We start from the raw sequence: 19,209 nt of genomic DNA, 5'->3' as shown, positions 1-19,209 counted from the left end.
ACCCATGCTAGCATGGAAAGCGGACGTTAAACGATGATGATGATGATGATGATTTAACCTTTTTGTTACCATATTTCAACTGAAATACACTACCATTATATTCTTTTAAATACTGAAAAATTTTCTAAAATCACTTTGTAATTATCAAGCTGGTTTTTGAAACATAAATTAACACAAAATTTTGATGGGAAGTTTTAATTTAGACCACATTCAAACAGAAAGTTTGTATCCTAGAACTAAGATGGTCTCAGGTGGATTAATATCAAATGGCTTAAGGAAAACTAGTGAATTCTGATTATCTTCCAAGAAAGATGAAGTTGAATTAGAATGAAATAAAACATGGGCATGTCTGTGCATGAGTATGTGCATTTCAGAGACAGTGATTTTTCCCTTTCATATTTGCAATCATATTCTGTAATACAAAATACACTGTCAATCTCCCTTTAAGGTGCGGTCCTCCATCTTTATTAATATAGTAAAAAAAATGTCTAAATTCTGGAGTAGTTTTCTCTCAAAAGTGAAGAAATAAAGTAAGAAATCTGTAATTTAATCAATAAATACAGTAAACTTTAATATACTGCTCTCACTAAATAATTTAACCACCAATTTTAAACAAGAATGAATAATGAGAATTAAAGCAATTTCAGTTTTTAAACAAAACCTCTCATCTTATCCTCGACTAATGTAACTGCAGTTCATTATTCAATGGATTAACAAAAGCTGTTGCCAGAAGAGATTTTTTGATAAATGAAGACAAATGTTCATTTATGCAAAGAAGCTTTGACAATATATTTTCATTGAATATTATAAGTAATTTCTTTATATATCTTAATGTTGTAGAGCCATAAAGATTTAGAGGGGAAAATGTAAAGTAGAATGAAGACTCTTTGCCTGAATGTCAATATATCTTGCTTACTTTGGATAAATATACTTCCTTAGAATTTTTAATTTAGAAATTAAGGTCTTCATTTTTAAATTAAAAGTTATACATGCATACCTGTATACATACATACATACATAGATACATACATACATACATACATATATATATATATACATATGTGTGTGTGTGTGTGTATATACATATATATATATATATATATATATATATATATATATATATATATATATGCAGTAATAAATCTCTGAGTGAGGTATAAACAGTAGCTGCATGACATCATGAAATATATTTGCCACTGAAATGTGGCTAGCCCTTAAGGGTGGATGCTACTGTAGCTTGTAGCACTAGGAAGACACCTCTTCCAGCTGGCTACTGACACACTTTCTGTACCCTATCAGTATTTGCAAAGGGAAGCCATCCTTCCCATCTCCAACCTGATGTGATACACACAGACCCGGGTTTCTGGATTTTGACCCATCATCAGCATGTGAAATCACCGGTTGTCAATGTGAAGTGATTCCCAATGCAAATATATATATCCTTTTTATATATATCATCATCATCATCCATCATTTTGAATCCGGGTTTTGTCCCCATTAATGGGGGTGGCTGGATCTATCTCAATGCCATAGCAACCATCTCACCATCTTTTCCAGTTTTGGACATTCTCCCTTCTTAAGCCAACCCTCCCAATCTCCTCATCCACCTATCCTGTCCTCATTTTCCTCAGTCTAACTCGCTTTTGCTGTCTGTTTACCTCAAACTCTAGCACCCTCTTCAGAACATGCTCCTCATCCCTCCTCAACACATGCTCATATCACTGCACTCCATTCACCCTTGGAGCATCGCATCTCTCACACCTTTCCTTTCAACCTTTTTCCATATAATATTGCTCCACATTCCCTGAACTTCACCCAGCCAAGTCTTGCTCTTGCTGTCAAATCACATCCACCACTAACATCCACCTTATCTCCCAATTAACAAAACCCTCTCACTGTCTCCTCCCATCACATAGTGTTTCCACTGACCTTGCCAGCCCTCCAGCTCCTTTCTCTCATCTTCCACAAACAAACTTTCTTGCCAGTCTTGGGATCACCTTCTTCATTTTCATACATCTACCATGAATCCATTTCTCACATTTTGTACACAACACTGTATTTGTCATTGCCCTCCTTCCACATACACCACATAGATCCACCTTACTAATACTTCTCCTTCCACCCCACTCACTATCACCTTTATCTTCCTGATTTGTACCTTCAAACCCTTGCTCTCAAATGCCTCCTTCCATTTCCAAAACTCTCCCTCAATCCCTCCATCGTCTCACTCATCAGAACAATGTAATCTGTATACAGTATCTCCATTAGCAGTCCCTCTCTTGCACTCTCCATTACCACATCAACCACTATTGCAAACAACAATAGTGACAACACAGATCCCTGATGCACACCAACTTCCACTACAAACTCCTCTGACAGCTCTGATTCAATGCTCACACATACAAACTCATCACTGTTCTCACTATTACCTCTAGTACACCTCTCTTCCTCAATGCCCATTCAATCACCTTCCTTGGAACCCTATCAAATGCCTTCTCCTGATCAACGAAGCATATGTACAACTCCTTCCCTTTATCTCAGTATTCCTCCTGCAATCTCCTTACAAGGAACACTGCATCTATTGTCCTCCTTCCTGGCATAAAACCAAATTGCATCTCATCCACATCTACCCCTTTCCAAATTCTCCTCTCCAACACCCTTTCCATTATCTTCATTGCATGCTCCAATAACTTCACTCCTCTATACTCCCCACAACTCATCACATCTCACTTCCCCTTTGTAATTGGTACCACCACACTTAGTACCCAATCATCTGGCATTCCTCTTCCATCCAGCATTTCCTGGCAGAGTTCCATCATCACAACAATCCCTATCTTTCCACTTGCAGTTATCATTTCCACACTTATTTCTGACAGACCAGCTGTCTTCCCTGCTTTCATTTCCTTCATTGTCTCCACTACTTCTTCCTGACTAACCCTCTCCACTGGCACCTGCACTATGGCAATTTCCACCCTCTGATCCCATTCATTCTCCTCATTCATAATTCCTTCCATATGCTCCTTCTAAACTCTTCCCCCTGTCCTTACTAAAATTCAACCTTCCATCACTCCCCCTCATGCATCTTTCTCCCTCAACATCTCTTCCATCATTTTTCATTGATTTAATAAACCTAAACGCTCTATCTGGGTTCTCCTCCAGCCTGCTCAACCTCTCCTCAGCCTCCTTCTACATAGATCTCACAACCACCCCCTTTTTGCATGTTTCTTCATGTTATTATACCTGACTTTCATTTGCTCATTCCTATTATTACATAAAGCTTTGTGTGCCTCCTTCTTCCTCACTGTAGCATTCCTCACCTCCTCCTTCCACCATCACATATTTCCTTGATCTCTCCTACCCTTCGTCCTTCCACTCACTTCTGGTGCATCAATGCTTACTAACTCCCCAACTCTCTCCTCAAACCTTGCTTTGTTTCTTCTTTCAGTTTCTGGACCTTTCTCCTCTCAGCCATTCCCTTTCTCACACACTTTGTAACTTCCCTCTTATCCAAGTCAGCAATCACCAACCTGTGCTGCAACTCCCCTGGTATTGTCTTTACATCTCTCAGATATTTTCTATTTTGCCTCCTGCCAACCAACATGAAATCAATCTCTGTCTCATTCCCTCCTGCACTAAAAGTCACCTTCCTTTTCTCTGTTTTTCTAAACCATGTATTCACCACACACAACGCTTTCTCATCACAAAACTCTAACAGCATCCTTCCTTCCAAATCTTTCACCCCAATTCCATTTCCCCCATGCATGCCCTCAATGCCATGGATCCATTTCCCAACATGTCCATCAAAATCACCCATGCCCCAAACCAATTCATCTACCTTTTGTAAGTCCCACTCATTCGCCATTTCAACAAAGAACTGCCCTTTTGGAGTGATCCCTCTTCCACTTTGTGGACCATACCCACAAAATACCCGCACCCCCTCTTCCTCAAATGCTAATACTATTATCATCACTCCGTCTCTCTTTCTCCTGACCTCTACCACCTTCTCACAGATTTCTTCCTTCACCAAAATTCCCACACCTCCAGTCCCCTTGCTATTTTCCAACCACCACAACTTGTACCTTTTTCCCTTGACCCCCACAAATCTTACACCCTGGCCCCTCCACCTAACCTCTTGCACACAGCACACATCCACCCTCCTCTTCCTCAATTCCTCACACACCTCAGTCCTCCTTCCACACAGACTGCACACATTCCAACTTCACAACCTTACCCCAAGATTCTCCTTAGGCCATCAGCCATCATAAGGCAAGTCATGCTTGCGCAACCCAGTACAAGTGCTTGCACCTTCCTTTTACAGGTAGGCAGGTGCAGCCCAACCTTTGGGCTGGCTGGCTGGTGCCCATTCTCCTTTGCTATTATCATGAGGCATTTTTGTAGCTGGATTATATATGTATGTATGTATGTGTGTGCGTGTGTGTGTGTGTGTATGTATGTGTATGTGCGTGCATGCGCGTGTATGTGTGTGTGTAATCACAAGCATGGCTCTCTCGTTAAGAAGTTCACTTTGCAGCTGCATCAATTTGGGTTCCACCCTACACTGAAGCATTTTGATCAAGTATCTTCTACAATAGCAGTGGGTTGGCCAATGTTTTGTGAATGGAATTTGGAATACACTCCATACTTTTAAAAGATATTTCCATTATCCACATTTCACTAGTCTCCATTGTTATTATCATTAATTGCTTTAATGTCTTATTTTTATAGCAAGCTTTCCCTGAACTGAGAAATGCAGCTCTATACATCATAGTTATGTGCAGTGTTTTGTTTTAGTTTTGCAATGTGTCTTATATTCCAACTACTCTATGCATTATATGTGCTGTGTAGCTCTCATTTTTGGATGTTCAACATATTTATAAATCCTTGTGTTTCCATTATGTCGGCATGTGTTTTTAATCATTTCCAAGTTTCTTATTATTGTAGGTGTTGTTTCTGTTTTCAAGTTGTGCTTTCAGCTTATATCCATTTCTAGATATCTATATTTGGTTAATTCCTATGCATATTTTCGAGACACATTATCATCAAGTAATACAGATTGTATGATTAGGAAACATTTCATTTGACAACAGCATCCATTTGATTAGTCTTGATCACTTTGCCTCTGTGGATTGACTTTTACTAAAGTATGGTTATTTTGTCATTCTCAAAGACTTGATCTGGTGCCTGCTGTGAGAATACATCTTCATAAGTAATATTTATAAAATTATACTTTATAAGCAAAACGCCCCCTGTCCAATAGATGGTGCTGAGTTGTCAAACAGTTAAACCAAATTTTCTCAAAACAACTTGTCCGACCGTCCCATAGGCCTCCCTTTTGAGAAACACTGATTTAAGCTAAATTTTAGACACCAGCAAAAGAAGAAATAAAGATAAACTTTTTTTCTATTCCAAGAAAAACGATTTTACAAATGCACGTTCCTTCGTCTTTATCGATCGCATTCTCACCTGGAATCGATTTTTGTAATTTTTTCAAGACTTAAACATCCTGATACCGTTGGTGTCTACATATTAAATTTGAGTGCAATCGAATGGAGGATGTTCGAGATCCTAGAAGACATGCACACAGACAGACAGAACAGATTTTATATAATAGATAAGCAACTTGAAACATACTTTTGTGGGGTTTCAGATGACAAAGGCTTTTATCCTATGCTGAGTTTTGATCAAGAACTTCAGTTATAACTTTGTGTTATGTGTTTCTTGGCAAGTGTTGTGATATTCCTATTTCTTTAAATTTTGATCTAATTTATTTATTTTTTTCAGGTATTAGCCATGTAAGGGATTTCTTTACTATTGCTTTAGCATGGTATTCAATGACCAATTTTCATTTTAGATTTCTGGAGGAAGGTTGGTACTTTATGCAACTAGAAAGCCATTACAAAATATTCAATGTAGAACTATAAAAATATCTAGTAATTCATATTAGAAAGCAAATACATACAATTAGAAAGTGCAAACAAAACTAAATAACATGATTTCTGTCTTTCAAGTAATTCAATAAACATAGAAGAGAGGCTGAAGTGGCATGCTTCTTTGAGGAGAAAACTAAAACAAGAACAGAAATTATACCTTTCAGGCGAAATGATAAAGGACTGAGATGCCATGTGCCTTGCCATATTCAAGAAAACCTGTACTCTGCAGCAGAAGTGTTAAGGCTGATCCTTCTGATGGTATAAAGCCCTCATGGCGATTCCACATAAAAGTTCCCATGTGGTACCATGTAAAAGCACCATATGGTGCTATGTTAAAGCAATTGTGCAGTGCCATGTAAAAGCACCCATGTGGTGCCACATTAAAGCACCCATGCAGCACCATGTAAAAGCACCTGTGCAGCACCACATAAAACCAACCAGCACATTCTGTAAAGTGCTTCGTGTTAGGAAGGGTATCCAACTGTAGGAACCATGCCAAATCAGACGGAATCTAGTGCAGCTCCCCAGCTTGCCAGCTCTAGTCAAACCATTCAACCCAAGTCAGCATGGACTTGTGCCTCGGAAGGTAACTTTCTAAGTACAATCCCATGGTCATTGGTGACCAAATGGGGTCTCCGTACTATTATTGTTATTATTGATGTCAAATCAAGGTAATATATAAATCAATGCCTTTTGGAAAAACTCTACTGCTGAATCATTTTATGAATATTTAATGGTAAGATAACATAAATATTAGAACAATGGACTAAATATATTATGACATTTAGTTTCATTTTCCTTGGTTTAAACTGCTTCTGATGTCATTTTTATTTTTCATCGTATGTGCTAGTTCTATCCTTTCTACCACAGGCACAATGCCTGAAAATTGGAGGGAAGTGGATTAGTTAATTGCACCAACACCGGTAGCTTAACTGGTTATTTAATTCATTTAATGAAAAAAATGAAAGACAAAGCTAGCTTTGACATAATTTGAACTAGAATGTAAAGACGGATAGAATGCCAGGAAGCATTTTGTCCAGCATGCTAATGATTCTGCAAGCTCATTGCCTGTGCTAGCAATATACTCAAGGATATATATTAATGATTTCAGCTTCATTTGTTTCTTTTGTTCTTTTCCATATGCTTGTATGAAAATCATTGATAATGATTAATACATATAGCTGTATTGACATGTATAGCTATATATGATTTCCTGTTGTAAATGCCAATACTAGCCTTCTATAACTTCAAAAAAATACTTAATGGTTCCTCAGCATCATAAACTATTTATGTTACCTACTGTTATTTCTCAACTGTAACAATAGCACCAAAAAGAGGATTATTACTCCTTCACCATGAGGAAGATTTCGTTGAAGTAATGTTTAGATGTCTGGCTGCTCATGCCAAGCCAAGAAGCTAAAAAACAATGAGGTATGTGAAAATTATCTCAGTAATATTGAGGCCAGAGACTGATATAGGGCAGATCATCACCATCATCATCATCGTTGTCATCATCATTATTATCATTGTTTTACATCTGCCTTCCATGCTGGCATGGGTTGGACTGTTGGACAAGAGCTGGCCAGGCAGAACACTGCACCAAACTTCTGTGTCTGTTTTGGCATGGGTTTATGGCTGGATACTCTTCCTAACAACTGCAGTGTGGACTGAGTGCCTTTTACATGGCATCAGCATAGGTAAGGTAAGTTATGGCATGGTTTTTACCGCTGGATACCCTTCCAAATGCCAATCACTTTACTGTGTGGACTGGATGCTTTTAACGTGGCACCAGCACTGGCAAAGTCACTAAGTAATTTGAGGGCAAAGAATCATTGAGAAGGGAGGAGGCATCAGAGGAGATGAGCTTGAGTCAGGTGATGTTATGTCAGAGAGACAAAGACTGAAACAGGTATCTTGTTGTAGAGGAGGTACTTGGTTACCCAGCAAGAGAGAGAGAGAGAGAGAGAGAGAGAGAGAAAGAGAGAGAGAGAATGAGGAGAGAAAGTTAACAAGAGTAAGGACAGATACAGGTGTGCTGGTGTAAAGAAGATACATGGCTACCTAGCCAGAGGTAAGAGCAAGAGAAGGAGAGCAAAAGAGAGTGATCAAGAATGAGGGCAGAAACAAGTGTGCTGCTGTAAAGGAGATACATGATTACCCAGCCATAGGGAAGAGCAAAGGGAAGAGAGAGAGAGAGAGAGAGAGAGAGTGGAAGACAGCAAGAGTGCAAGAGAGAGCAGAAGAGATGGTGGAGAAGTGTCAGGGTATACTCATAAGGAACATGGATCAGAGCATAGATGAGATGGTAGAGCAAGGAAGAGAGATATATGGTGGCAATTTCCAGGGTGTACCTTCAAGGTATGGGGGTCACAATATAAGTGGCAAGGTATTGCTGAGAAATGCATGAGTAGGAAGCAGAGGTGGCGAATGCAGTGAGTGGTGAGAGCCTGTGTAAATGTGGTGGATACATACAGGTCATCTGAAAGTATATAATTTACACTACATCTTAATTAAAAAGGCTGAAATTTTCTGTTGGATAAAAGTTGTGATGAATAATATAAAAGCCCAAATGCTTCACTGTTGCTAAGGTATAAATTTTCTAACAAGTACCAATACATTAGGAATGAATGAATGAAATTGCTTGTTATTGTGAATTTGAGAATTTAAAAAGGAATACTCAGTCATTTGAAAGTAAAATGATTCTTTTAAGGCTAATATTACTTGTGAATTTCATGGCAAATCATTTGAAAGTGTCCATTGAGAATGAGCTGCCATATGATGCAGACATTTCCATATCAAACATAATGAATTGGAAAGGTAGAAAATGAATACCTTCAATGAAACTGTCATTAAAGACATACCACAAATCTGTTTGATTCAGTTGATTCATATATGTATGTATATATATATATATGTATGTGTGTATGTGTGTATGTGTGTATGCATGTATATGTGTGTATGAATGTATATATATGTGTGTATGTATGGATGTGTGTATGTATGTATGTATGTATGTATGTATTTAGATACACATATAGACACACACATGCATATTTCTTCATTATCATCTTGCATGGGTTTGACAAAAGTATGTTGTCTAAGACTGGATGTCCTTCCTGTTACCAACCACCATGTTTTCCAAACGAGGTAATACTCTCCTAGCCGATCAAACTTCAAACAGCCCAGACATGCTTTTGTAGCTGACTAGAAGCACATAAACACATGTAGTCTCGAAAAGTATAAATTCACACACATAAAGATTTCATAATTTAAATTATTCCTCTCAGGAAGGAGCTGGTTTCTAACAAAGACACAATGATCCATTGTTTGAATATAGACAAAAATAAAAACAATGTCATATTTTAAACTTGAGAAATGTCTTACATGCATTTACTGTTCCACTTACAAATTGTATTTGGAATATGCAAATTGGTTGATTTCTTTTTCTGAAAACCCTAGCTTATCCAGACTGTCACTTAATAATTTACTGTCAAAACCAAGTACCTTGATTATTATTGGTATAAATGTGAATTTAAAATCTAGCTATAATAGCTAGAGGTTTTGAAGCAGTTGTTCATAGTTATCTTCTGTCACTTTGATTTTCAAATAGAAACCTAGAACTGGGCACCCCTACATAGTGCCAAGGACTCCAAATTTACCATCAAGATGTAGGACAAGATACTGCAATAGCCTGGGCTTCAGAGGTCCACAGCTCTTCAATATCCTCCTGAAGGACCTGAGAGACCTGCATGGGGTGGATGTAGGTGTCTTCAAAATAAAGCTGCACCTTTTCCTGTCAGGTATCCCAGATGAACCAACTTCGCGGCAGTAGGTGCAGATGAGGGAAGCTGCATCAAACTCTCTCATGCACCAAATATCAATTGCTAAAAAGCATTTGTGAAGTAAAATTATGTAGCAAGACCAAATGGTGATGCCCCAGCATGGCCACAGCCCGTGAGCTGAAACTAGATGAAATAAAAAAAAAAATTTTCTTTTAAATATGAAAAAATAGATGTTCTCTACAGCAGGACAGCTGACCTCTATAATGGAACATAGTTTTCCTTGTCAGTGCCAAGCTACAGTATCTGGTCTATTGTGTTTACTCTTGACAGATGTTTTGATCAGAATGTTCCACCAGTATTCCTTGTATTTTGATGTGTATGTATTCAATAACAGGGTTTTTCTCAATATGTATCCCAAGATAGCCATTTTTTTCTGGATGACATTGTATATTGTTTTTGCAGCAACATCATGTCACATAAGGAGGTAATAGTACCTTGGTGACAGTTTTGGTCAGTTGCAAATCATGTGAATTGCTTTCCAGAGAAATATGATATAGTCTACATTTTCAGTGACATCTTGCAACTCCAGGGCTTTACAGTCTCTTTTGTTTATGAGGTATTCTGTAGCAATCTCCTGTTCTTAGACTGAAAATGCATAACCTTTGAAATGTGATGTGATATAGCAGTCACGAATCCAAAAGAGGCTGTGCTTCATGTCAAAATTACTGTCTTCTGCATATATTCAGAGAACATATCCATGCATGGCCTTTTTTTTTTGTCTGCTGACAGTTTTTCTTTGAGGTGTGTTAGTTCAGCTGTTCTAGAGTTGTATGGAGATGGGGTGGATGTCATCAAGAAAATAATTCTTCCTGAGGAGTTCAGTGCTGACATGTAGGATATTGTTCTTTTCCCTTTTCAGCACTAAGTTTATGTATTTATTTTTGTTACTGTTGTCTAAATAATACTGTCTGAAAGAGACTATGACATTTGAAGGCTGTCTGCACTAATCTCAAACCTGTACATCCTTTATTTCTTCTTAAGTAGAGCGTGTTGCTATCACTATTTCTGTGGAGATTTCCAGTTAATGTCAGCATCTTAAGCATTTTGGCATTTATGGAGTGGGTTTCTTCTATGTATTTATGTATATGTGGGTGTTTAGGAATCAAAGGAGACAAATAGTCCAGTATATTAATAAGCAAGTAGACAACATAGCAATGAACTCCTCAAATTGGAACTGAGTGATTATTTCTTTAAAATATTGTGTGTAAATAATTAGACTGTTGAAGGAAGCAACATTATTGTAAGTAGCAAGTATTTAGTAAAGATGTTGAGTGGGATTACCAAAGGAATATGAATTGGTTGAAGTATTATCTTTTTGTATTTGTTCAGTATTTTCGTTTTTATAATCTTATTGTATTTGAATGTTTATTGCCAAAAAGCAGTTACTTTAACACAATAAAAGTGTACTCTTAGCTTCTATTTACAAGACTTAGCTCAAATTTCACCAGCCAATTAGGGGTAAAGTTTTCTTTGGTTATGATATTGTTCCATCAGAGTTAGCATTACCATTTTTACTGATTTCTGATAGTAAACTCAAATTATAGGGACTAAAGTGTTCTGTCCTAAAATACAATGAATATCTGGACCCTTGGCCTATTAAAAGATAGTCTATTATATTTTCCACACTGTTGTTTTTCTCATGCTTATCTTTTGCAGATACATATACAAAGTGATTCATTTAAGAATATAAATCAGAAATAGGGCTCCTTGAAACACAGTAACTGATAAAATTGATTACTAGGAAGTGGTGACATAAGATTCATTCAATCAATATACAATATATATTTGAAAGTGTATCCATAATCAAAATATTTAAAATACATTAGGTTATATTGTTTTTCTAAAGAAAATGAAGTATGTGAATTTATAAAAATCCAATATTTCAGTGTACTTACAAGTTTGAATATGTGATTTTAACAAATGATAAAAATCACATATATATGTAAACATGCTCTTATTGAAAATGTTAGACAAAGTAAAATCAGCCTGGGGATAAACCTGATATTAAATAATCAAAACAGTGAGACCTTTAGAGCATCGCAATTTTATTTAGTCCTTTTTAACCCAATGGTTGATAGCTAAACATAATACAGCATTGAATGATGAAATGAACAAGATGAGAGAGAATTGATATACAGAGATATTTCTTAACAGTTCCCTTTAGATAAAAAAAAATACTTAAACCTGAGAATTCTTACATCTGTTAGCTCAATTTTTTCTAATATTTTAAATCAGTAGAAATAAGATGCCAGCTATTATATTTATTGAAATAAATAAATGTGTGTGTGTGTGTGTGGGGGTGTGTGTGTATTTGGTCATCCCATAAATAATGCGTTTTTTTTCAATTGCAAACTACTAGGTTGTAATTTTACCTTGTACTTATTCTTAGTGCAAGATTTGAAGTGTGCAGTTAAATTTTAGTTATTTTTTAAAACTATATTGGAGTATATTCGGCATATTTTGCTTTATGAGTTCAATAAAGGCAACAAGGCAAGGCAAAGGGCAAGGAATATTAATGCAGTGCATGGGTATTGGACAATAAGTGTAAGCCAGTGTCAACGCTGGTTCCAGAAATTCCAAGCCGGAAACTACAGCCTAGAAGATGAGCCTCATCCTGGAAGATCTATTGAGCTCCACAATAGATCCTGGTGGAACAAAATCCCATTGTAAGTGTTGAGGAACTAGCAGAAAAGCTTGGATTTGGTCATTCATCAAACCATGTGTGTCATCAGAAAAGTTAGCAAATTGAGTCAATAGGTTCCTCACAAACTTACCGAGCTTAATCTCGTGCAGAGAGTGAATGTGTCTTCTTTGCTGTCTTGTCTCATGAATGAACCTTTTTGAGACCGAATAGTGACTGGTGATGAGAAATGGGTTCTCTATAAAAATGTCAAGCACTGAAGATAGTGGGTAAGGAAAGGAGAAACACTGGCACCACAGGCTAAAAAAGGTCTTCACCCACATAAGGTGTTGCTATCTATTTGGTGGGATATGAAGGGTTTAGTCCACTTTGAACATTGAAACTGAAGCCAAATGATAACAAAGAAGAGCTACTATGAGTAGCTTGAGCAGCTTAAGTCAGCGCTAAAAGAAAAATGACCATCTTTAGTTTCAAGAGGAAAAGTGTTCTTCCATCAGGATAATGCTCGGCCAAATACAGCAAGGATGACATTCAAAAGGCTGGAGCAGCCTGAATAAGAAACGATACCCACCCACCATATTCATCGAACATTGCCCCATCTGATTTATCATTTATTCCACAGTCTTCAAAATCATTTGGATGGAAAAAATATGAATTCTCTAGATGAGGTCAGAACAGTATTGGAGGAATATTTTTCATCACAGACAAGTGAAATTTGGAAAAGGAGCCTTGCAAGTGTACCAGATAGCTGGAAAAGCATTGCAAAAAATGAAGTAGAGTATATTTTAGATTAAAAAAGAGCTTTGTTTATCTTAATTTTGAAAAATAAAAGAAATATAAAAAAAACGCATTATTTATGGGAAGACCCAATATATACATTAAAACTTTCAGGCTAACTTACATCATTATATTGCCATATTGCCATTTTTAAAACAGTATTTCCTTTCAGTTGCAGGGTTAATATCTAAACAAAAGTAATTTTCTATATGTATAGGGAGTGCACTTAAATGGAATATTCTTGCTAGCTATGTACTGAAATTTTAAGAAATTGGATGTCATAATGTAATTGATTAAATCTTGAAGTAATGCTACTATTAATTTATAAATACACTGATCAGAATATCCCACATCAGTTTTGGTGACATTTTCTATATAATTTTTCACTTGCAGATTTTGGAATTTTGCCAGTCAAATATCAGGCGAATATTTCTTTGTGCCAATATAATTTCTACTGAATTTTGTCCCATGATATCACTTTAATTCCTTCTCTTGAAATCTTTGCAACTATAATTTACTAAAGCAAAGAAATTTACATCTGAATTATGGATGATTTCCAACAGCACTTATCTACACTTCCAATTTAGATTATCTCAGATGGAGATCTTCCAGCCCACACATCTGTGTATTGATATTCAGGTTTTGAAAAACAGATATTGTCTTGTCTGTCGTGCACACACACACATCTATGCATGTGTGTGTGTGTATGTGTGTATTTTTATATATATATATCTATATATATGTGTATATATATGTATGTATGTATGTATATATGTATGTATGTATATATATATATATATATATATATATACATAACTGTCAAGCGATGAGAGTGAGTGCTCAACAAAACATTGGTGGATCAAATCTCTTTATTTGTCTATTATGGCTACCATTGGTTTCATGTTAAGAAAAGTAGGAAAATATCCTAACAATTTTTCAAGCCTATCACATGGAGAAATGGCCTTCATATCCATTTGTGTATATATATATATATACACACAAACACACAAATACACATGCACACTTACATATATGTATGTGTGTGTATGTATATATATAATATATTCTTCCTAGGTTCTGATAGCTAGGAAACATATGTAGCCTGGATTTTACCTATTCTGTTCCCTCAATATGGATTTTTATTCACATATATAGCAACCTTGTAAAAAACTTATTCTATAGAACTATTGAATAACTTATTTCAGCTTATCGAACTTCGATGTGGGAGAAATGTGCAACCTTCTACGCTGATAAAATACTATTGTTTCCGAAAGTTATTTTTTGTACCTTCTAAAGACTGCTCAAAGCATAATCACTTCCAACACTTGGATCCTTGGATCTTACATTTACATTTCATTATATACATATATATTTTTTTATTGAAGAGTGTGAGTTTGAGAAGTAAAAGACTTTTTCATTTTTCCCAAGTGTGAAACTAATACACTTGCTTGTTGTTCATATACCTGTCTTCATCTTTTGTTTTTCTATAAAACTCAACTATATATATAGATAGATAGTAAAGATTTCTTTGGATTGCACATAGAATGTTCTCCTCTAAGACACAAGTCTAGGTAAGTTTGTTTGTGGAAGAACAGCAGTTGCCCATGCATACTAATTTCTCCTTTTCATGCAACTAATGTTTTCCAAGGGAAAGGAAAAGGCCAATACAGCTTGGCACCAGTGCTGATGCAACTCATTTCTACAGTTGAGTGAACTGGGGAAACATGAAACAAAAAGTTTTATTCAAGAACACATACCACAACCCATTCTTGGAATCAAACTCGCAACCTCATGACTGTAAGCTTGATGTTCTAACCACTGTGCCAAGTCCATTCAAATATGTATAGATATATATATTTATAAATATCTATATTATAAAAATGGATGTGTGTGCGTATGTGTGTGTGTCTGCCTATGGGAAGAAACACTACAGTGTCGATATAAAAACTAAAAGCTAATTCTTGTGTAAAATTCCACAATGAAGACAATGGAAGTGGACCCAAGTCTCTAGCATCAGATTTTGAAAGTCGCTGGTTTGCAATTAAAATAAGACTGTTTCTCACATGGTCAGTTATATGTTGGGACAACCAGAGTGGGGAGCAAGAACAATCTTTTAATTTTTGCCCCTACTAGTAAAACCTGAAAAATTGTCTATCAGGAAGTTTTTACCATGAGATCAACAAACTAAAATTTTGCAAAATGATTAATAACTTTGAATTGATATTGTCAGCATCACACAATATTAGTTTAAATAAAGCTAATTGTATTTTTGTTTGTTGTAATACTTAAGTTCAATAAATTATAGTACATATGCTTTTAGTTTTCTCTGAACTTTTATTTATTTATTCATCTTGTACTAGACATAAGCCAAAGTGTGTACAATGTTGTTCTGTTTATTGACTGAAATACTATAGATCATAGATCAGAAGTTTATATGCACCCATTATAATATTGGCCAGAAGAAAACAGCTCTATTGTCTACATGAAAGTTAACAAACATTTCTTATATATGTCCAACACAATCAAAATAACTTTCAATATTCATAGTACAGTTTCAGCAGCTTTTTTCAACCCAGTCAATGATGGGTATTTCTGCTAGTGTGTGTGTGTGTGTGTGTGTGTGTGCATCATATATATATAATTGATTAATTAGTTCATCTATTGCTATCAGCAATGACCAAAAACATCACATGAGAGAAAATGAAACATGGTGTGTCTGGTTGAGACCAATCAGTCCAATGTATGTTCAGAAGGCTCTTCCATGCATTGGGTACCATTGGTCTGTTGGTACTGAAGGTAAGGAATTGGCTCTGGACTTGTGTAGTCAACATTTTCATTGTGCTCCAGCAATCCCATTCTGTTTGTAGGAGGTGGCACCTCTCCTGTTGGTGCAGCTTTGCTAGGCAGGATGGTCTTATGCTTGTAATTCCCAAGTGTTGGGATTGATCTTAAAGCTCTTTAGTGAGGCTTTGAGTGTGTTCTTGAAGCATTTTTTCTGTCCACCTTGTATGTGCTTGCCTTTCACCAGTTCACTGTAAAACAGTCTCTTGGGGAGTCACATACTAGGCATTTGAACAAAGTGGCCAGTACACCTGACTTGCTCTCTCCTCGGCAGTGTGTAAGTACTTGGCAGATCAGGTCAAGAGAGGATCTCTGTGTTTGGGACCTTGTCTTGCTAGCTAATTTTCCTCAGGTAGTTCATGTGGAAGTGGCTTAGCCTTTTGGAGTGGTGTTTGTAAACCATCCAAGCCTGTCACCGAAGGGGATCCATCAGATGCAAAGGCAAGAATATTACTGAGTAGGATATTATGTTCAAAAACGAAAGACTTGAGAGGGGGGAAAAATAGTTTCACCTCTTGAATCCAGCTGCAATTTCTCTGTGCACAGCATTTCCTCTCAAGGTTGATGGTTTCCGCTGAAATATCGAACATAAACCATTATCAAACATTGATTGTCCACAACAGTTGACTCATCCACTTATATAGAAAATTCAGAACACTGGAGAATATAAACGAGCTGATGTTTGACATCGTTGGCCATTTTATCAATGCATTGAGAAATTGTGTTATTACTAAATGGGATCTTCTTCATAATGTTATTGGGTTTTTTTGTGCATAACGGTTGACAAAACCTCTTCGATAACCGAGTGAAGTAATGTTTCTGCAATTCTGTGAAACTTCCTAGACTTAGCAACAAGCAATGCAATGTTGTCTGATGCAATCAACTTGTCGTTCTCCTGTTTATAGTTTCCTCAAGCAGCATGTTGAATGTTTGTGTTAGCTTTGTGAAAGAGGAGGTCAGTTGCGATAACAGTTTGTCCTTCTCAGAATGTTTTGCATCAAAGTGATACTTCAAGCATGAAGGTTTCACTGCTTTGTTGGTCAATGTTTGATCACAAAGAAGGCACATTGGTAACTGACAGTTCTGAGGAGAGGGAATAAATCCAAAAGATCAATAATCACTACTGTACTGTCAACAAATTTTCTTGACTGGAGGCATCAGTAAAGTGAAAGTGTGAAAACGAATTTCTACAGATGGCATCAGAAAGGCAATATGTTATTCCCAAAGAGGAGAAGTTAATTGAGCAGAGTCAGATGACACATCTTTACTGGAACAAATACAGATCTAGTTCGTTTGGCTGCCAGCACTTCAAAAATTAAAGTTCATCGAAAATTTGAAAATTTTGCACTTTAATGTACCTTTCCAAGTGAAATTGCTGGAGTTATTCAGTTTTTCCAGAAAAATGTTTTTAAAGTTTGATCATTTTCACCCAGTCAAGAAACATGATTTCGAAGCTGTCATTTTGTGCGTGACTGCATATTTTGTTAATATCCTGAAAATATCACTTGTGCTTTGATATGAAACCACAGAATTATGCACGGCATATAATCCCTCATAACTTTTTTATTTTTTGGAGTTTTCAGGAAATTTTTGTGAATTTGAATTCTACATGAGGGATTTCATAGGATTATGCCAAAAAAAAAGAAAAAAATTGTAGTGGAGTGATTTAAGGCCTAGGGGTATTTTACTGCTATTTTTAGCATGTATGACAACCATCTCAATGACTGCGACAAAAATATTCAATCAATAAACAAGTCCACGTTTTTAATGCAAAGGGACATCTCATGGGAGTTGTCAAATCGATAAAAGTGCATCCTTATTCTAGGCATGCCTAGATATCAGTAAATGCAGACTTAATTTCTAAAAATTCATTGTCAACCACAAAATGTTCATAATCGCCTAGCAAAATCTCAAATCGCCCACCTGTAAGTTGAAATCACCCAACAGTGGACGATATCGCCCACTTTGGGAAGCTACGCTCTAGTAGGTTCACAAAGATTATCTTGACTATCTCATTGTGTCTCTCTATATTTCGTGTGTGCTATTTTTCCACATTATATTGCCATATGGTCGATATTTCCTTTGTATTTTACAATACCTGCATGCCTTTTTTCCCTCTACAGTAGTTGTTTCTGTCTTGTAAACACTGTATAATATTTCTATCTCTCATTGAGTATTTGCTATTTTTTTTATAAATTTCAATGAGTCTCTTTTTGATACTGATTCCTTATTCAGGTGTTTAAAGTATTCACCATGTATTTCTTTGTGTGATTGTTCCTTTATTATTTTTTCTCCCTCATATTTTTTGTATTCATTGACGTTTCTGATATTATTTTCATACATTCTTTTTTTATATCCATAATATCATATAATAATAATAATAATGATAATAATAATAATAATGATGATGATGATGATGATAATAATAATAATAATAATAATAATAATAATAATAATAATAATAATAATAGGCGCAGGAGTGGCTGTGTGGTAAGTAGCTTGCTTCCCAACCACATGGTTCCGGGTTCAGTCCCACTGCATGGCACCTAGGGCAAGTGTCTTCTACTATAGCTTTGAGCTGACCAAAGCCTTGTAAGTGGATTTGGTAGACGGAAACTGAAAGAAGCCCATTGTATGTATGTATATGTGTGTGTCTGTATTTGTCTCCCCAACATCGCTTGACAACCGATACTGGTGCATTTACGTCCCCGTAACTTAGCACTTCGGCAAAAGAGACCAACAGAATAAGCACTAGGCTCACAAAGAATAAGTCCTGGAGTTGATTTGCTCAACTAAAGGTGGTGCTCCAACATGGCCACAGTCAAATGACTGAAACAAGTAAAAGAAAAAGAATGATAATAATAATAATAATAATAATTATTATTATTATTATTATTATTGAGTGAGAGAGCAGTTCATGCCATCAAAGTGACACTGGGGTAAAATATACGAAGCCCAATATACCCATCATGACTACCCGTCTGATAAGGGTACACCAGGCACATGCATCACAACCATATGTGCACGACATGGTGATCTCAAATCAAGATAAACAGCACATGACCTTGCAGGTGGGGCCCAGTTAGAATTTTCTTCAGGTTGAGTAGCCCATCCCGCTCAAAAGGTCCCTGAATAAGGATTGTTTAAGGATGTTGAACGAAACACCCATGTTTCCAGA

At 36.3% G+C, this 19,209-nt stretch overlaps 1 protein-coding gene and 1 long non-coding RNA gene across 2 annotated transcripts in view; both read right to left on the bottom strand.

Annotated features, from left to right (window-relative positions):
• Positions 1-19,209, bottom strand: part of LOC115209871 (retinal guanylyl cyclase 2-like) — an 870,127-nt gene that overhangs the window by 405,843 nt on the left and 445,075 nt on the right. The window lies entirely within an intron of this gene.
• The window catches only part of LOC118762549, a 29,154-nt gene that overhangs the window by 91 nt on the left and 9,854 nt on the right, over positions 1-19,209 (bottom strand). The gene's annotated exons all lie outside the window — the stretch shown is intronic.

This window comes from Octopus sinensis, linkage group LG3 (assembly GCF_006345805.1).
Source record: "Octopus sinensis linkage group LG3, ASM634580v1, whole genome shotgun sequence".
Classification (NCBI taxonomy): Eukaryota; Metazoa; Mollusca; class Cephalopoda; order Octopoda; family Octopodidae; genus Octopus; species Octopus sinensis.
Note: the sequence above shows the minus strand (reverse complement) of the source record. Positions and strands in the feature narration are given on the sequence as shown.